This window comes from Urocitellus parryii, chromosome 8 (genome assembly GCF_045843805.1).
Source record: "Urocitellus parryii isolate mUroPar1 chromosome 8, mUroPar1.hap1, whole genome shotgun sequence".
In the NCBI taxonomy this organism is placed as follows: domain Eukaryota; kingdom Metazoa; phylum Chordata; class Mammalia; order Rodentia; family Sciuridae; genus Urocitellus; species Urocitellus parryii.
In genome coordinates this window covers 17,392,126-17,409,787 of record NC_135538.1, presented here as the reverse complement: position 1 = coordinate 17,409,787, position 17,662 = coordinate 17,392,126, and positions in this window count along the sequence as shown.

Here is a 17,662-nt window from a genome sequence, read left to right as displayed (position 1 = left end):
TAAAAATAAAAATAAAAATTTTAAAAAGAATCTGATCTCAATTTTCCCTTAAGCATCTATTTCTGCTGATGGCTAAAAAAAAAAAAAAAAAAAAAAAAAAAAAAAAAAAAAAAAAAAAACCTTTAATTTTGCCATTTAAGAATAGCTTGGTTCAAAACTACAACTTCACCCAGTCTCTCTAGGGGCAAATGCTCAAATTCTCAGTGCCCTTTTCCTCTTCCTCCTTTCTCCTGATGATGTTTGGATGTTGAGGGAAGTCTTCTAAAGACCATGCATTAAGTTGGCTCCTTTGGGAGGGGATGCTATTTGGCAGTCCTTGCTGTCCCTGTTGACTTTTGGTTGATGGGCATCTCACACTCGAAGTCATTAAGTGTGGAACTCTGTGGAGCAATTCCACAGTGGAGCATTTCCTAGTTTGTTTTCACAATTGTCCAGGTCCCATGGTCACCTGCTCTGCTGCTTTGGCCCCATTCTGGCTCCCATAAGACAGCAGTTCCTCTGAGGCCCACCCCTATTTAGAATTAGGCCAACCCAAGAGGGTTCATCTCTCAGCCTTGCTTCTGGGCTCTCTTCACCTCTTCCAGAGCACTTCATGACAAAGTTGCTGCTGGCTAAATCCTACAGAACCTTCCAGGGCAGAGAAGATGATCTGGACTTGGGCACCACCCATGGGATCCAGGTGAAGGGGGCATAGAGGGTGCAGATTCTTGATTTGGTAAATCCAAGATACACTACTCTTCTTCCCCATCAGTTATCTTGTTTACTGTTCTACAGGATTTTACCGTATTTAATTCTAATCACGACAGCAACCTTATAGAGTAGGTATTATTAACATTCCCAGGTTTTAGAGGAAGAAACAGTCACAGAGAATAGTTAATTTGCCTGAGATTTCCTCAACAAATGAAAGAGAGAGCCAGAATTTGGTGCAGGCAGCCTGGTACAAAGAACTTTACAGGGAGAAAGTTCTTGAGCTTAGGATGAAGCTGATCAAATGTGATTTTTCATCCAGAACTTTCCTAAATAATTGATTAGGTGTTAACAATTCTTCCGACAAGAACAGACATTGTTGACACTTGGTAATTTAGAGGATATAGGTTATACTGTTATACCAGCTCATCATTAAACAGCATCATCTACTATCAGTATTACCATAATTAAAATAATAATGACAATACCTCCATTAGACTACTGCTGCTAAACCCCACTGATATGATAGTATAATAAATAAATATAATTTCTTTAGAATTAAGTTGCTGACTTTGGTATCTTCTCCTTTTATGAATTCAATTAACTGGATGCCAGTAAATTCTGGAACAAATTTTATTTTTGTCTTAAGTATATATTTTAAAAATAAAAAGTCTTCTCTTTGAACATTTGTCTTTTTCTTGTTCTTTTCTTTTCCTTAACAAAGCCAATACTTATTTCAGATACAGAGAAATTCCTCACTCTCTTCTCAATGTTCCCTTCTCTTTACGTCTCTAATTTAATCTTGCTCAGAGAAGACACACGCCCCCAAGGTTCAGGAGCTGCTGCAGTGTGGATTATCTTTGGGACAACCCACATAATTGCATATTGACAAATACCCATGACTCTTGTTTATTAAATAACATTGGTTTCATTTTCATTGTTTCTACTTCCATATTGCTACTACATTCAGCATAGAGAATGTTTTATTTATCTTTTCAATAGATTTTAACTAATTATTAAATTAAAGAATTATTAGTTATGAAATTAAAGAATAACTGTGCGATTTTGGGTTCCATTGAAAAATGCATCCCATTCACTTCCTACAGCCTCTGAAACACCATTTCTTCACAGTGCTCCCCTCCCCAAGCCTTCCCCCACCTTTTTTTCCCCCTCTTTCTGTTTTTGACTCTAATTTTGTCCTTCCCCCAAACCTGTGTTAAAATTTTTCTCCCTTTGTCTATTTTCCAGTGATTGGGTGAGTTTTATTTCTACCATTTTTTTCCTCCTTGTTTTTTTCCTGGACTGTTTTGGTGATTCAATTTCTGGGCTCCAACTATATAGTTGCCAGATTTTTACTGCTATTGACAGTAAAATTCTGCCCAGTCACTGGGCTGTGAAAAAAGCAGATGCAAAATTGCTCCTCTGCCTGCCTCCCAGCTGTGCAGCACCGCTGCCAGCTCAGAGTGCAGGCACACGCCCCAGAGTTCAGGAGCTGCTGCAGTGTGGGTTATCTTTGGGGACAACCCACATAATTGCATATTGACAAAAACCTATGACTCGTTTATTAGACAACATTGGTTTCATTTTCATTGTGTTTAAACTTCCACATTGCTACTACATAGAGATAGAGAATGTTTCATTTATCTTTTCCAATAGATTTTAAATAAATGTTTTATTGAGCTATATAATTTATTAATTATAATTTAGCAAATAACTATAATTTTTATTAATCACATTTATTAATTTAATTAGGATAAAGTTCATGCTATACTAATCTCACAGGTAAGATGATGCCTACTGGCTTTGGCGTGTTAGATGGGATAGGAGCTGCTTTCTTGTCAAAAAAGCAACATCAGCGAGCTGATCCTTGGCTGGAATTTGGAGATCTGGGGCCTTGGCAGTGAAGAGAAGAATTATATGGAAAAAAAGGAGTCATATAAGAGGCAGCATCCAGAATAGGAAGCTGAAGTAAAAGTCTCTTGTCTTGTCCAATAGAGTTGACTATCTAAGGGGCTAAGCAGAGGCCAGTTTATATGGTAGGTCCATTTGATGCTGTTGTCACAGAATCCCACAGAAGGGGTAGTTTATCATGAACAGGAATGTGTCTGCTCTCAGTACTAGAGCCTGGGAATTCCAGGGTCAAGGTGCTATGTCTGGTGAGAGCTTCTTGCTGCACCATAACATGCAGAAGGCATCACATGAAGAAAGGGCAAAAAGAGCAGAGCCTTCACAGGCACAAGAGGGCACAAACCATTTCTAATGTCCCAATGTTTGTTTGCCACAGAGGCAGAACTGTCATGACCTAGACATCTGTGAAGAGTCCCGCCTCACAGTATTTTCCCAATGACAAGTGAATTTCAATATGAGGTTTAAAAGACAAACTGGAATCAGAGCATTAGGTAATGGAGTAGAAACCAGATAATATCAACAACTAACACACCACATTCATTTTCTCCCATTGGTTCTTGTGATCCAATGTCATGAAAAGGCAGGGCTGGACTTCAACTCACGCAGGGCTAAATGACCAGAGAGACAGTCCAAGTCTGCTTGCCTGCCCTGCCTTACACTAGGAGGAGGTCCATACCTGCTCTTGACTGTCCATGTCACTCAGGAATCTGGGCTTCTAGCAGGGGCTGTCTGGCCCCACATTCCTCTGAGTTTTCTAGAATCCACTGAGACTGAAACAAAAACCCTGGGGTGTTCCCTGAGCTGGAAAGGGGCTGCAGCCACTGACTTTAGAAAACATTGGCAGAATGGGTTATTGGCCCAGCTCATACCTGTGGTCTTAATGAGGTTGATTTTCTTAAATGTTCTTTGTGGTTTTGCTTGTGACAAGACCCTTTAGAATACTGACTGTATTGTGCTGTGGTTGTTATTGTTTACTTTTATTTTGAGTGGCTATGTTGTTTTTTCTTTCTGGCTGTTTATTTCCCTACCTTTCATGGTTTTCTTCCAATTTACTGCAAGACATAAACAAACATATTTTTTTTCCATGTATTTAGTCCCCATTTTGTGTGTTCAGTTGTTTAATGCTCAATTTTCCCTTTTGTCTAAAAGTTTATATGTCATATGCCTACATTTCTCCTTTAACCTTTTTTTGGAACATATTTTAAATTTTTTATTCCTTTTTATTGATGAGATTTATTATTTTTTTGTAGTTTTCTAATAACTTTATTTTACTTATTTATTTTATGTGGTGCTGGCAATTGAACCCAGTGCCTCACACATACTAGGCAAGCACTCTACCATTGAGCCACAACCCCAGCCTCTTTTTGGCAGTTTTGAGCTTATAGAAAAACTTAGAAGTATGGAGATGTCATATCTGCCTCCCTAAATACATCACTTGTTGAAAAAACTGTCCTTTTCCTATTGAATTGCTTTTGTTCTTTTGTCAAACAGGGGTTGATTTCATTTATATGGGCCTGTGTCTGGCTCTCTATTTTGTTCCAATGATCTATTTGCCTACAATTTCTCCAATACCACATTGTCTTGATGACTGTAGTTTTATAGTAAGTCTGAAAGTTGGGTAGTCAAATCCTCTGACTTTGTTCTTTTCCTTCAGTATTTTGTTGGCTATTCTGGGTCCTTTGTTTCTGCATGTAAACTTTAGAATCAGTTTGTCACTAAAAATGAATAAAACCTTTGCTGGCATTTGATTGGGATTACATTGAATCCACGGATTGAGTTGAGAAGAATTGATATTTGACAATACTAAGTGGACTATCAATTTATATAATCCTTGATTTTCTTGATCAGGTTGGTAGCTTTATAGATTTTTTACATATCTTGTTAGATTCATTTCTAAGTATTTCAATTTTGGGGGGTCCTAATATTAATGGAATTGCATTTTTAATTTTAAATACCAAACGTTCATTGCTAGCACATAAAAAAGCAACTAACTTTTTTTGTAAATTAACCTTGCCTCCTGTAACCTTGCTATAATTGCTTATTACTTCCTTGCTATATTGGTGATTAATTGCTACAATTGCTTTTTAGTTCTTGTTGTGGCTGATAAGGGGCAGGTTGCTATGTAGATAATTGTTCATCTTTGTTCAAAGACAATTTTATTTCTTCTTTCCTAATCTGTATATATTTTATTTCCTTTTCTTATTGCCTTAGTGAGGACTTCTGGTATGATTGCAAGAAAGAATAGTGAGAGTACATAGCCTTGTCTGGTTCCTGATATTAGAAGGAAAGTGACCAGTTTTTCACCATTAAATGTGATATTAGTAATAGTTTTTTTTTTCACATGTTCTTTACCAATTTGAGAAAATCTCCCTCTATTCCTAATTTGCTGAGAGTTTTTTATCATAAGTGGTTTTGGGGTTTTGTCAAATGCTTTTTTGTATCTATTGATATGATTATATAATTTTTTCTTCTTAAGCCATTTTTTATGATTGACTATATTAGTTGATTTTAAAATACTGAACCAATATTGCACACGTAGAGTAAATCTCATTTGGTCATGCTGCATAATTAATTTATACAGTGTTGAATTCAATTTGATAATATTTTGTTAGGGATTTTTGCATCTGAGAGATCTTTGTCTAATGTTTACCTTTCTTATAATGTCTGATTTGGGTATTAAAGCTGTGCTCATCTCATAGAATGAGTTAGGGAGTATTCCCTCTGTTTTAATTCTCTCCTTTTCTGTTTTTACTTGCAGCTTTTTTTATGAGTCCATAAAGGGTAAATAATTATAAACTCAGGTATGTTAAAGTTGGATCTGCCTTGCCCCTTAGGTTGCATCCCATTTTATGTAAGGAAACAGAGACCACTATTAGCTTTTATCATTAACTACTGGCTTTTTGTCATTGATGCCTTAGGCTTCAACACTGTGGCTTCTTTTTGTAAAACTCTCATTCAAGCCAGAAATATCCTATTATTAGCAATCGCAAAAAGAAAAATTTTCTGAAAGTCATCTTTGCCTTGGAAATGGTCCTGAGATTGTCAATAAATGTCTATTTATTTAGCATAATTGTAAATCAGGCAAAGTAGCTTCCAGAAAATTTTTCTGAGAGGAATAATGCGAGACTGAAGAGATATCTACTCAGAAAAGAAGCAGCTTTTTATAAGGAAAATTCCTCTGAATAAAAGTGCCTTCAAAATGCTTTGCAACAACAACATACAAAGAGCTTCTGCAAGAAAAAACAAAAACAAAAAGCCCCTGACTCTAATTCCAAGGCCAGTGACACCACATTGTATATAATACAGTTTCTTTTGTGCAAAAGTAAGAGCATGAGTACAAAGGGAGCATTTACAAGGGCCAACGTGATCAATCTGAGGAAAGTAGCAGTTAGAAACTGCAATCCAATTTTTTTTTTTCTGTCTAGAAAATCAATGAACCCACAAGCATCTAATAAATCGGTCAATTATACACAGATGCCAGACTTTACAAAAGATGTAATATTAGGTTTTGCAAATCAGTACTGTCTCACAGAGGTTTTATGACAGTGAGTTCCACTAATTAAAATGTCAGTATAAAACATGGCCTTTCATTCAAATAGCTAGTTCAGGCTCACCCTCTGTAATGATGGAATGTAATAATTAGGTAGCAGGCAAAGCCCACATGTTAGCAAACAACAACAAAAACACCAGGGTACTCAAAGAAAATTAAAGAGCTGGTGAATCACAACTAAGGTGGTCTCAGGCTTAGCTCCCAGAGGAAAACACCCAGAGCAACACACTGGAGTGTTTCCATGACGACTCCAACAACCTGCCTGGGATTCTTTTTTTTTTTTTTAATGATCCTGGGATTGCACCCAGGGCCTTGCACATGCTGGGCAAGCACTCTACCCACAAGCTATGCTCCAGTATCATTGGAGTTGTAGAGTTACGATTTCTCTAACAAGAAAAATGAGAATTTTTTTAATTAAATATTTAAAAAATCCATAATCCTAAATTTTAATTAATTTTGGTTAATTAAGACTTTTACTATTATTAAAAGTTTATACTAATAAAATGAATATTTTTAAATCCCTAATACTAATTTGATTAATTAAATCTCAGAATCAAAATTTTACTTTAATATCAAAACTTCAGCTTAATATATTGATAAATATTTTAAAATTTTGTATCCATACTTTAAAATTCAGGGATCGTTTTTAAAGACTCTGGGAATTTCCCAGTCTCATTGCCTGGAATACAGTGTCACTCGTGGTAAGTTTCCCCCTTTCTGTTCTGTGGCCCGACGTTTTACGACAGACCTAGGCCCGATGTTTTACGACAGACCTGGGCAGACGCTTCCTGACTTTACGGCTGAGCTGCCTTAGTTTCCACTTACTGGTCCCAAGGCCCCACAGGTAACTCTGGACCTGAGTGAAAAGCCCTTTTAATTGGAAGAGGAGGGAGGTGCTCCCAACATGGACCAGATTAAAATCTCCACATAAGATTTGCATTCTTAGGCTGTATTTGTACTGTCTTTCCCCATTTTTCTCAGCGCTGGTTGCCAGGCTACCAAAAAAAAAAAAAAAAAAAAAAACTTTCTTTGGTTTCTTTCCTCATCTTAAGAGAAAACTCTGCTGAACATTGACAGGAGCCTTAATAGTCCATAAGGAGAGACCTGTGCTCAAAACCTGCCTCCACATCACAAACGACCCTCTGTCCCAGATTGGTGTGGTCAGCAGCTATAATGGCCTGGCCACTGGTGCCCTCGCGCCATCATCAATCCGTGTTTTGAAGTCCTACACCTCAGTGTGGCTAGAACAGGGCCTCTAAGATTGGCCCTGATGCCGTAGCTTTTGTTTCTTTAGAAGAGACACCAGAGATCTCTCTCTCTCTCTGTGCGTGCACGGAGGAGAGGCACATGAGGACACAGGGAGAAGGTGGCCATCTACAAGCCAAGAAGACAGACTTCACCAGGCACAGAATCATCCAGAACTTTGAGGACTTCCAGCCCACAGAACTGTGAGAAAATGGGGTAAGCCTCCCAGTTTACAATACTGTGTTATGGCAGCCCAAGTTGACTAATATAATGGTATAACATTCCCCCATGGAGAGGAGATAGCTGTCACATTCAGATCCTGTCTGTCAGACACAGATGGTGTCAGCCCTGGCTGCCCTGGAAGCCTGTTATTTAAAAAAAAAAAAAAAAAAATCACTGACTTTCCTATTTGAAGAGATGTTTTTTCCCATACATACAGATGCATCTGGAAGTCCTAAGGTAAGAGCATTTTGACATTGACTTCTGGGGAACAACTGCCCTATGTCCGTTAGTATTTGTGGCAGGGGCTGCTCAAGCCTCAGGACACAATTGTCATGACATGTTACAGATGGGGCACAGATGTTAAGGGACTTCCACCAAGACAACTTGTGGGTAATCAGGAAGAAAACACAGGCACCTGAAATTCCCTGGATCCATGGGCTACAAAACAGAGAATTTATTTTGACTTCTTTTCCCCCATTAAGGCCTGTGGTCTTCCCTGACCTCCTTTCCCAAGTCATTTTTTCATCTGCAGCCTGTGCTAAGATGCTGAATTGTGACTGAAGGGCCTCTTCCCACTAGGAGCAGCTCCATGGGAGTATGTGTAGGTAGGATAAGGGAGGAGGGACTTACATGCTTTGAGAGCACTGACATTTGTTCATTTCAGAGGGTAATCAGTGACATCTTGATTGAGTTCCTTCTAGTTCAGTGCTCTGATTGCTCCTGCCTCCCGAGAATATTCTTTTCTTCCATTCTTGTCTCTTCCCTATTTTCCATCCTCCAAATAAACATTCTTGAAGAGACCTTTGACACTGAATATATTTTGAACTCATTAGGTATTGTTTACTAAATGCAGTACATAGAAATTTAACAGCTTGTGTTGTTAAAGCCTATTGATGGTGTCGGGATTCATTTTAAAATGAACTTCCCCAGAGAGCTTGAGTTTCATCCTCATCCATGACTTTTCAAATGTGAGACAATAAGCACAACATGTATTCTATTTTGGAATATAGCATTAGGTTTTGCTTAAAGGATACACTGTGCATAGACCCTTTGATTTCCCCTGTAGCAGTTCAGTGGATAGTAATCTACCTAACAGTGATGTGCTGGTAAACACTTAACAGTTGGTGCTCTGGAGGGTGTTTGCCAATTTCCATGGTGTAAACACTCCCACACAACTTATTTTGAACCACAAATATGGTGCTGTTGAAAGTGGAGTTAGGAGGAAAAGCAGACAAATGGCTCCCTGGATTCTGAATACTATGGATACTTGTTCTAGATATTTCATACAAGAGGAGAATTAGCTTCTTCACTCAATCTTTGATAATAACCCTGTTTCCACGGTTTCCTTGTCCCTTAAAATCCATCTCTGTGATGCTGCACCCCTGATGCATGCACCACCGTGATGAAGAAAATAAAACAAAGATTGAGACATGCAGCAAAATCTGAAAGTCTCCCCACACTCTGCTTACTTAGGCCACAAATATCACTTCTTTAGCTCAAGAAAAATATTTCAGCATGGAGAACCATTTCCACTGTAGCTATCTGACCTGGAGTATTCAGTAAACACTTTGGCCTTAGTGGAAGATGGAATGGCATTGGTTAAATACTGATCTGTTCAATTTAGTTTATACAAGAAGAAAAGCGGAGGCAGAGGGACTTTCTGTTGCCTGCCCATGTCAAACAGGAGAGTTATTCTCATAACTGGTATGTTGCACACGTAGTGGTCATTGGTTGGAGTAGGGACTGTGTTATGGTTTTAGAGATTATTCCTATCTGTCCTGGGAATATTCTCTAGAATTCCCAAAAGTCCTGTGGGCTGCCGAATATTCTTTGAGAAACTCCTTTTCTGCTAAGTTGAAGAAAGTTGGATTTTGCTTGCAACCAAGAACTCAGGCTCTTGCACTAGATAGCTTTGATTCAAATCCCAGATGGCTCAGCCTCCGGCTCAGTCAAATTCCTCCCCACAACTCAGGTTCCTATCTGTCATAGGGGGATAACACTTCCCATGGAGTTAGTATGAAGCTTCAAAGCATGCAAAGTCCTTAGAATGGTGCCTGGCACATAGCACACTCAGTAACTGTTAGCTGTTATCATCATGCTGGGAACATTTTAGCAAAAAATGGTTGACGTCAACCAATTCCAAATACAAAGGAGAAAGAAATAGCCATTAAGCTGTTGCTTTTTATGGGACATATTTTACATTTTCTCAGACATAAGAAACCTCTTCATAGTACAATAGCCTCAAACTTGGTGCAGAACGGAGAATATGTATTTAGTATTTCCATGGCAATCAGCAGTTTAGAAGTTGATCACTCTTTAAATCCAGCATCTGTTAATGTTTAAAGCAATTCATAGTTTTCCTCAGAGCACATGATTTTGGACAAAGAAAACAACAAATGAAAGTGCCAAAATGGGCTCGCTAGCTGGATTGCAGAAAATGAAATGACTTGAATAAAACCTTTCTATGTATGATATATGCACTTATTCAGTTCCATGTCAATAAACCTTTTATTGTCCTTCTCAAAAATTCCTCTGAGATTTGCCTTTCACATTCTGGAATGGCTGTGCTAATTTTTATGTCACATACTTGTTTCCTTCTTGGCAAAATGTATTGTTTTGCTTTAGAGTCCTGAAGGTTTTTTGTTGTTGTTTATTTGTTTGATTTTGTGCTTCCAACATTTCTAGCACACAAGCAATTTTTTAAAACTCTGAATTTTGTTTTACCTTCTTTTGTTTTCTTGCAGTTCCTTTTGATTCAACAAAAATGAGAAGGAAGGGAACCCTGACATTTTTCTGAAGCATATTGTACAAGTACCAAGTTGGTGAATGACTTCTAGAGATAATTCGTTTACTCAGTCAACAAATAGACACAGGACTCTCACCTGGAACTGGCTGGGCTGGCTGCGAGGGATGTCTTGAGGAGCAAAGCACAGCCTCATCCTCCAGGAACCTGCTGCTTAGTAGGAAGAGAGACAAGGAGAAGGCAGCACCCATGCCCCTGGTCTAGAGGCAAACTCAGATGCTGGGTGAGCACATCAGAGGGGTCCCTAATCTAAACTTGGGGTAACCAGACAGGATTCCTAGAAGAAATTGCATTTGGCAAACGAGTTATTCCAGTGACTTGTTTTTTTGTGGTTGTTATTATTTAATAAGTTTATGGAAGGATATATAATTAAAATATGTGATGCTATAAATATTTTTATAAAATATTTCAGTGGATAGTAATCTACCTAACAGTGATGTGCTGGTAAACATTTAACAGTTGGTGCTCTGGAGAGTGTTTGCCAATTTCCATGGTGTCTTAAAAAAAAGACCATCACAATTTTTAATGTCCTATAAAACACTTATTTCTTTTGACAGGATATAAACAGCAGATTTCCAAGCTGAGAACTTTGACATACTCCTAATTCCAAAATTCCAAGATACTGTATGTACATGTACTTGTTTTATTCAGTTTGGACTGCTATGGAAACATTTATTTTTAATAATTCTGGAAGTCAGAAGTCCAAGACCAGGGTGAACGCATGGTCAGGTTTGGGTGAGGTGTGTACAACCCTTCCAGCTGTGTCCTCACTGGCAGAGAAAGAGAGTCCTCTGCTCCCTTCGTTATGACCTTTAAACCTACTACCTCCCAAAGTCACATCCTTAATTCCATCACTTTGAGGATCAGAGCTTCAGCATATGGAATTGGAAAGGGCGTGAACATTCAGTTCATAGCAATACTTTACGGAACAGTTATTCTTATATTTTATTTTTCCTATGCGAGAAAGAGATGAATTCATTTTAGTCATAAGGTTCCCAAAGAATACACCAAATTTATTAAGATGAAGTGTTGAGTTTTTAAGCTCAATAAACATAACAAACTTTAAATCAGATTCTTTAACTCACATTGACAATTCATACATAAAATTAAAACACGTTTAAAAAATTACACGTTAGAGATAATAAAATTATGTTCTGTTTTTGCTCAAGATACCTTTGCAATGTATGCAGTGCAGTGACTATTTTTTAAAAAATATCACCCATGAGGTAATTTTGTACCCATATCTTATATTTCTTATAAATCATGACATTACTCTTTTCAGTTCCCACAGTAAAATATGGCACATGAACATCATTGACTCTCATCAACCTTGCGTCTCTCTCCTTCCCGTTCTGTGGAACTTCAGCAGCTGACTAGGTCAACCTTCCACCTGTAAATGGTTGAAAATATTCTTTTAACTAACGTAACTATTGACATTTTATTCATAGCCACAAACCCCAACCGGCACTCGGTGCTGTTCAATGACCCACATTTCCCTACTGAGTATAGTACTCTCCCCTGCAGTGACTATTTAAACTTTCTCCATTCTGCTTAAACAGCCACACACCCCTCCTTCCCACTCTCATCTGATGGTACTGCCTTGTTTTTCATTGAAGTAACAGAAATACAGTAGAAACAAACCTCACAGTCAGAAATGCTCAGTGTGAGAAAATATACTTATTTTTCTATAATTGATCTGAATTTTACCTTTAGCGGTCAAACCACTGATGGCAGAAAATTGAACTCCATGCTCCTTCCATCACTTCAGATTCTTTCAGTGCTTTCAAACTCAGTCCATTCAGGACTGTTGTCTTTTCTGTGTTCTTCCCCAGGTTGCATTTAAGCTTTAGGGCTTTATATACTATCAGGACGACAGTCTGGCTCTGAATGCTGAAAAAGCCAGAAAGAATAACCCATTACAATCTGAATCGAGAAATATGTCCATTACTAGATGAAACCAGAGCTTCTAAACCCAAGAACTACAGTCTAGGAGTTTATTCCCTTCAAAAGTCTTGTTGAAACTTAATTCTCAAAGTCATATGTTGATGGTCTTAATTGACAAAGTCTTTGGAAAATGACTAGGATTAGATGAGGTCTTGACAGTGGGGGTCCCTGTTTACATCAGTGGCTTTGTAGGAAGAGGAAAAACCCTAAGTTACCAAGTGTGCTCTGTCTGGCCACATGATGCCCTACCCCACCTCAGGATTCTGCAGAATCCCCCCCCCCCGCCCCACAGCAAGAAGGCCCTCACAGGTGTTGAACAGATGAGGGCACCATGTTCTTAGATTAACCATGTCACCAGAACTGTGACTTTAACAAATCTCTGTTCTAAACTCAGTCTGAAATATTCAGTTATAGCAAAAGAAAACAGACTAAGACATCAAGCCAACAATGGGTTTACCGCAACAAATCCTGGATGTCAAGAACAATAGAGATGATGCATTTAAAATTCACATCATTACTCATTTGGTTTTTTCTAACTTTCACAACAAGCTATCCAAGTTTAATAATCTAGTGTTTTCAGCAATATTATTATGAAACATCTGATTTATTTTTGTGAGCTCTCTTCCCATGTGGTGTATAGTTGTACTGTTTTTATATTCTCAGAACACATAGTTATTGCTTGCTTTTTCCTACCCCTTCCATCTTGTGGTCAGTATTCATTCTCCACGTTAGTGTGCATCTAGACCCCACCACCAATCTTTACGATAAAGTCTTTACTATTCTTTTGGTTGTCCGAAATCCACTATCCATCTTCTCCCAGAAGCACTAATAGGAACTGTATTTTTTGAGTTCTTGAATTTTGATTAGTTTGTCAATGGTCTTTGATACTTGAAAGCCATTTTGAATGAGTATAAAAATCCCTGACCCACATTTCCTTCCCTTGAACATATTCAACTTATTCCATTTTTCTCCTAGTATAAAGCATTACTGTCAGAAATTTTGAGTACAATCTAGTTTTATTTCTTTTCTTTTGTGATCTGGTCTTATGCTGGGTGCTTAGGGAATTTTTTTCTTTCTTTTTTTTATAGCTCAATCTTTATTCCACCCTGACCCACCCTCCCGTCCCAGGTTGCTCTTTCCCAGGATTGCACTGTGCCTTATCAATATGTAGCATCAGTTGTATTATTGTTCCTTAGAATTTTAAAAGTAATTTTCTTTTGGGGGGTGTTTAAAAATACTTTTACTTGCATGCATTTAAGATATACAACATGATATTATAAGATGCACATACTGTATCATTATGACTATAATGGAAAAAATTAACATATTCCATCATCTCAGAGTTTTGTGGTCCTATGATTTGTTCTGTTCCCTTTCTTGGTTTGGTTTCTTGTTCAGAGTCTCCTATTATATTTTGTTAGATTTTCTTTACCCATTTTACATACTGCTCACTTCCTTTCTGAGCCTTTTTACCATTTTATATGAAATTTTAACTCTCTGAATCTTCAATTTTCCTTAAAGATTTATCTGTTGTATTCATTCATTCTTATGGCTATTCTTTCAAAAATTCATTGTTTTCTTATATTTTTAATTCTTTCCTGCATTCTTTCTCCTCATTCCTGAGCTTTTTTTTCAGATTTATTCTATTATTTGAGCTGTTGTATCATTTTATTAAATCATTTCATATTTTCAAATATTGATTTATATTATTCATCTCTTTGAAAGACATGTCTTTCTGGCAGGCTTTCATTGTTTTGAGGGATACTATTCTGCATTTTCTCTTTCTGTGAGACTTGACCTTAATCCCTTTATGGTACTCATTTTTACACAAAATTAATTTTTCTGAATTTAAACTTGTCCAAACTCATATATCTAAAACTCCCTCTTGTGTTGTTGGGGAATGTGTTTGAAAATACAATGGCTTACCTTTTGAGATTTCTTGGGTCTGTTCCCTTTTTCTATTTTTGTACAGAATTTCCTTTGTGTCTATTGACTCTCCTGCTCAGCTTTGATTTGGTTTCCAAGAATTTCACCTCAGCAAGGGCGTTGTACTGGAAGGGAGGTTTTGCTGGTCAGTCTTGAGGGTCCACAGATCCAGACCACTCACTGTGAGGCCTGTCACTGTCCTGCTACTGCTGCTGCTCTTGAACGGACTCCCCAGGCTTGTAAGTGGATGTCTGTGCTCATTTTGAAGTTTTCAGTCCAACAATTGTCCCATTGCCTCCTTCTGCTTTCTCTTCCATCATGCTAACTCCATGCAGGTTCTGAAAGCTGTCTGAATGGGTCAAAGAGGTTACTTTTCACTTAGTTTTGTAGTCCAGAATGGGTTACTTTGCCATCCTTAACTGCCAGGAAGACAAGGAAGAACTGGTACATTGTTGCCCTGTACTACATCAGGGCTCCAGTAGTTAAGCATGAGGCAGATTGAGTTTCCTGGAAAAGCAACTAGGGTATAGTGCTCCCCCATAGCATGTGGACTCCTGGAGGGCAGCCACCTCACCTGTCTTCTCCACTACCATATCCACAATCCAGAAAGACCATTGACATCCAAACACTACATATGTGGTTGATGAGTGAATAATCAAATCACTTTTACTTTGATTGGGATGTATTTTCTATTACCTTATCTCATTGAGAATATGATGATCAGAGAGGATGGATAGGAAGAGATGGGTCAATGGGAATAAAGTTAGGTGGAAAGAATAAGTATTCAATTTCACAGTAGGATGATTGTGTTTAATAATACTGTATTGAATATTATAAAGTACCTCTAAGAGAAGATTTTGAATGTTCACCACCAAAAAATGATAAATTTATGAGGTGATGAATATGTCAGATACCCTGATTTAATTATTGTATATTGCTTACATGCATCAAAACATTACACTGTGCTCATAAATTTGTATAATTATCATGTATCAATTTAAAAAAACGGAAAATACAATGGTCAGAAGGATGTGTGGTTTGACAAGGAAAGAGAAAAGGAATACTTGAAACAGAAAAGTTTTTATTTTCTTATGGAAAGGATAGTGAAATACTAAGAACAAATCATTTAATTGGTCCTTTGTCATTCTTAAATGAAAAGATCTGTAACATTTCAAATAAAAAGCAAACCGGTATACAAAGTGTTTAACCTTCTTGAAAAGAGAACCCAGCATTCTTTGACCTTAATTCCCCAACACTGCCCTGAAAAGCATTCCAAGAACATACTTTGAGTGAACATTGGTAGGATAAGTGAATGAGCAGAGTTAGGTGCTTAATCCTTCAGCCCACCCATGAGGTCAGAACCCTTATGGTCCAACCACTTCCTGATATCTCCACCTCTGAACATTGCACTTTAGGTGCAGTATATAAATTCTCATGTTTTGAGAATTCTGTTGGACTTGACTGTGTTTCCCTAAAGTTCATGTGTTAAAAATTTAATTTCCAAATTCATATATTGATGGTATTTGGAAGTAGGACTTTGGAAAGGTGATTAAAATTAGAAGAAATCATGAGAGTTGGGATTCCTTAATGGCATTAGTGGCTTCTTAAGAAGAGGAAAAAAGACCTGAGATAGCAGGCATGCTCTGTCTTGTCATCTCTTGTCGTCTGCATCATATTATGATGCAACAACAAAGCCCTCATCAGATACCAAGCGGATGCCAGCACCTTGCTTTTGAACTTGCCACCCTGCAGAACCATGAGTCAACAAAACTTTTATTCTTTATAAATTATAGCAACAGAAAATAGACTGAGAATATCCACATGTAAATAGACTGAGAATATCCACATGTAAATTTCACTCTTAATATAGATATAGTCTAAGAATATAAGGAGTAGAAGCCAAGCTGGGTGTGGTGGCACACACCTGTAATCCCAGTGTCTCGGGAGGCTGAGGCAGGAGGATCCCAAGTTCAAAGGCAACCTGAGAAATTTAGTGAGCCCTAAGCAACTTAGCAAAACCCTGTCTCAAAAATAAATAAATAAATATAAAGGGCTAGGGATGTTCCTTAGTGGTTAAGCACCCCTGGGTTCAATTTCTAGTACAAAAAAAAAAAAAAAAAGTAGAAGCCAAGCTAGTTCAAACAATTTTGTATTAATAGAACATTGTTAAATGTTTATTGAGTGTATTTTCATAAAGAAGTGCTAAGTGAGACTTCTTCATAATCTTTACACATTGCTCTAGTGATTTAAAAAAACAATTAATTAAAAGGAAAAAAATAAGGTCAGCTAGTTAGGAAATCAGTCTTCACCTTTGTTTTGTTACAAAGAGGCTGTGACTTAGGTTATAAATGGACTTCTCTGTTTTCTTTCTCATCTCTTAAGGAAGAGATAATAAGATCTATTTGGGGATAAGAAGAAAAAGAAGGAAAAGCTAAGATAAAGTTTATTTTTGAAGTAAGATCAACATCTTTTAATAACTCCTTATTGTATTTTCAGTGCCTCATGTATCCAATGTAGGAGCCTGCCTGGGGACCATACAAAGATGTCCCAATCATAGCTCTGCCTTCATGGGGCTCACGGGGAGCTGCAGGCAAATGCCACCCTTAAGGGAAATGCCTGAAGAGTCATGGGGAAAATCATGAGCATTTAATTACAATGAACAAAAAGAATAGACAATTTCAGATTACTCTCCTTTTACCACCCCTCTCTTCACCTCTCTCCAGCCCAGTTCCCCCCCTCTCTCTTTTCTTCCTACCCCAAAAATAACTGTGAGGAGAAATTAAAACATTTAGAAAATCATATGTAGTTTTAGTTGATCAAAACACAAATTAAGAATCCTTGAAAATTGCATTTGTACTTAGGCAAAATGGGAAGAAACATGGGAAAACTTCAAATTATTTTGTTCTAACCCATGATCTCACTTACTTAAGCTTTAAAACATCCCGGTAAGCACTTTAACATTTCAAACTCCATGTAATTCAATGGGGATTAAATTTGTCTGTCTTTAAATCATGTAAAGGCCATTCATGAAAATACAGCTTCAAAAGATTTAGTTCACATCCAAGGGGAGAAAATCTAATTTTTTAAGTAACTAGCATTAAATCACAGGGAATTGAATCCACCTTTTGGGAATCCTAACTGTGTTACTCAGCTTTTCTGTCATGGGGAAAAAATACCTGAGGAAAAGCAACTTAAAGTAGGAAAGGTTTATTTTGGCTTATGGATTCAAAACGTTTAGTGGTTAGCTGTGGTTAGCTGACTCCACTGGGCTTAGGCCTCTGGTGAGGCAGAAATATCAGATCAGAATGGCGTGGTGGGGTGAAGCTGGTCATCTCATGACAGCCAGGAAGCAGAGTTGGGGTAGCAGGATAAGATAT